Consider the following 2,967-nt stretch of genomic DNA (forward strand, 5'->3'; position numbering starts at 1 on the left):
CCCTACTGTCTTAAATAGCTACATTTAAATGTAGCTATTGACGCCTGTAAGACGTGTTTTATGTCACCTATTATCGAGCAACAGAAATATGTTTTCGCTTTGAATTTCCCGCTCACTTACTGATTGCAATGTAGTGCGAATGCTCTTCCTTCTGCACCCTTCAATGATAAGAAACGTAACGAGGGGAATTTCAGTGGAGCGATTGACATAGCGTCTGTTCGAGTTGCACTTTTCCCTTGCACGAGATGCGCGTCAATGAGATTGATCAGTGAGTCATTCTATGGTGAGATGGTGACGAAGTTGGAAGTCACAGAATGCTCCAGTCCAATTTCCCGCAGTTTAACTGAATCAACCTTAATGCCATGGTGACCGAACGATTAGGATCAACTGACCGATTTTAAATAAAAATCCCATTAAAACCGCAATGTAACTCCAACGTGTTTGGAAAGATATGAAAACCCCCATCAAATTGTCTCTCATGTGACGCATCGTGTCTCTGTTTGTGATACAAATCACTTTGCCAAAACATTGATTAGATTCAGCCTCAGAGCATAGCACAGGTTTGTGCCCGGCTTATCAGTGGAAAGTTCAATTTCATCGATAAGATTGATGAGTTCCTGGATAGGAACCATTTTAGTTAGTATTATTAATGCGACTAGCGACAAACACAAAACACAAAAGATGCCATTGCTAATTTAAATCTCATTAAATCGCTATCGGCACCACTCAGCGACGCTAAATGCGTGTAGGTGTGTCTACCTTTTACAACCTGATCGTGTTCTTATCCGTCCAATAGGTGACAACCGTTAGCCGGCAAACCAGGAAACTGGTGTATTTCAGGAAGGGCTTGTAATTATCAAAGCAAAGAAGTGAACCGTTTTGTTTTCATTTTCTTCCACAGACGATAAATCATTCCACACCCTCCAAAGGAACGGTCAATTCAAACGCCAATTGCTGTCACACTCTCAAGAAAATGTAACATGTGTCCAAAGTCACTGCAGTGGACACATGTCTACTAAGGATAATCTATCTGATTAATTTGATATGAACTATGCGTCACGCAAGTGTGCACACCGGAATATTTCTATGCAAATGAACTCTTGAGGCCATTGGACTGTTCTTCCGTTACCCGAAGTGTTGATTCATGCAAATGCTTAGCTCCACGAGGGCAGCATGGTCAGTTTGCTGCGATGAAGTTCTTTCGGCAGCAATAATTTAAGCTAAGACAACGACCATTCTACTCTGTGATCGGTACTACGGTTCGGTTATCTAAAGAGTTCTTCCGGGTACTCTATTTTATGTGAACATTCAATATTGCTTAGGCCCAAGCAGCAAAGCTTGCTTTGCTAGCTTTGCGTACAGGCTTATTTACATTAAATTGCGATGTTTAATTTTCGACTCATGAATACACGTCAATATATTTTCTTGCATTTTCAAGAAATAAGGTAAGTTGTATGATTACTCAAAGATGAAGAGAAACGAAATCCAGTAAGATAAAAAAAAACTAAAAGTGGCGAAAATTTCATGACCTTCACTTGAGTTTCTCGGGCTTGAAGGCGTCGGCTAGAGCTAGTGAAATTCGCCATTTGATTACTGGACAAATCACAGCTATGCGATATGAGCCATCGAAGATGTTGAAGGAAAAGAAACTTATCATTGTGTTTTCTGATAAGAAACAAAAATGGGATAGAACTTAAATAAAGCATTTTTGCCTTTTTGGGATACTCTGTACGAGCGATTGTCGAGTATAGGCATGCCCCCCTCTGTGTGTGCCGGTCAGATGCTAGTCAGGATCGAACTGTTTGATTCGAGGAAGAAATCATTGACCTAGAGACACGAATTTGGGGACATTTCTTACCTACAAACACTTGCACTCTCAGCAACAGAGGGACATACGGTCACCGTAAATAACCAAACCCGAAGCGAACACACGCGAGATGCCCGCCCCCCCTTTATCGCCCTTCGTGGTCACGCCAATCGATTAATTTTAGCATCTTCTCTGTTCACCGGCCCATGTGCTAGGGTATTGCTATGAGTGGCCGTTGTATTCGTTGGCACTGCCACCAACCTCGCCTCGCCGTATTCGATACAGTTACAGCTGCACGGAGATCGACATAATCGACGTCGATCTTGTGTCTAGTATTGAACCTCAGCCAACGACATTGCACTCCGCTACCCACCAAATCGAACCATCCATCCGTGTTGTTCGTTGTGGATCAAGGGCATTCGCTCGGATCGATCTTCATCTCGCCGTGCATACAAACTCTACCATCGGTCTTAAGATCCACTTCATTTCATACCAATTAAAACACGACGGATAAAAAGATGGCATTGTGTTGGTGGGACACGTTTTCTACGATTTTTGGAGGCAAAAATGGCAGATTATGAATGAACTCGCCATTCTTAGATTCTCTTGTGCTGTATAAACAAAGAAATTCGAGGGATAGTAGCCACGTGTTGGGAGTTGAGGTTCGTTGATGCTAATTTGATCATCTGATCGTTGCAGAATCCGTATCCGGCGCCGTTCCGTCCGGTGCATCATGAATGCACGAATGCATTCGGGCTAAGTTCGGATGCGCGTGCGTGCATGCATCGCCGAAAGTGTGACGATTCGATCTACGATGAATCGGTCAAGGGCGGCCCGAACGGTGTGATCGGTACAGGTATTAGGTTAATAAATTTGATCGTTGAGCCGCACTCACTGTCCTGCCGTCTTTCATTAAGGATCCATCCCCGAATTACGAGCGATCTCGCGACAGCAGCAGTAGCAGCAGCAGCAACCCGTTGAGGATATCGATTCCTATAGCTTTCATCCAAATCAAGTATGTATTTGAAAGGAATTTGAGAGAGCAAGTGCGTCGAATGCCGCTGTCCAATCAGTGGTCATGGAGAGAAGAAATCTTAGGAAAGATATGGAACCAAAAGACAGCGACGTTACATAACGAAGCCTCCGTATTCGTCGACCAG

General features: G+C 43.5%; 1 protein-coding gene across 1 annotated transcript in view; it reads left to right on the plus strand.

The window, feature by feature from the left end:
* Positions 1-2,663: 2,663 nt before the first annotated feature.
* The window catches only part of LOC125951771 (ADP,ATP carrier protein 2), a 2,348-nt gene continuing 2,044 nt past the window's right edge, over positions 2,664-2,967 (plus strand). Inside the window, exon 1 of the mRNA XM_049680799.1 lies at positions 2,664-2,822. The gene's annotated coding sequence lies outside the window, so the exon portion shown is untranslated. The remainder of the gene's footprint in view (positions 2,823-2,967) is intronic.

This window comes from Anopheles darlingi, chromosome 2 (genome assembly GCF_943734745.1).
Source record: "Anopheles darlingi chromosome 2, idAnoDarlMG_H_01, whole genome shotgun sequence".
NCBI classification, from domain to species: domain Eukaryota; kingdom Metazoa; phylum Arthropoda; class Insecta; order Diptera; family Culicidae; genus Anopheles; species Anopheles darlingi.